Below are 292 nucleotides of genomic sequence, written 5' to 3'. Positions count from 1 at the left end.
GAGGGCCTTTGGAGCCTCTGCGGGGTTGGCGCGCCCCCTAGTGGCAGCAGCCGACGCTTTCCTCCCTCCCCCAGCTTGGCCCAGCAACGGTTCCATTTCCACGGCGCATGCGCGATTCGTCTTTCCGTTTAAAGGAGGAAGGTTCAGAGAACCATAGCATAGAGGCGAGACAGGAGACCGGGAGGCAGGGAGGGAAGATCGCGCCTGCGCGGTGCGGGCTAAGGCTAGATGCGCATGCGCACAGGGCTTTTTTGGCTTCTTTCCTCCCGACCCGCTTTCCTCTTCTGTGACG

This window comes from Sceloporus occidentalis, unplaced genomic scaffold (genome assembly GCF_023333645.1).
Source record: "Sceloporus occidentalis isolate IW3139 unplaced genomic scaffold, rSceOcc1.0.p SCAF_6, whole genome shotgun sequence".
Lineage (NCBI taxonomy): Eukaryota > Metazoa > Chordata > Lepidosauria > Squamata > Phrynosomatidae > Sceloporus > Sceloporus occidentalis.
Note: the sequence above shows the minus strand (reverse complement) of the source record.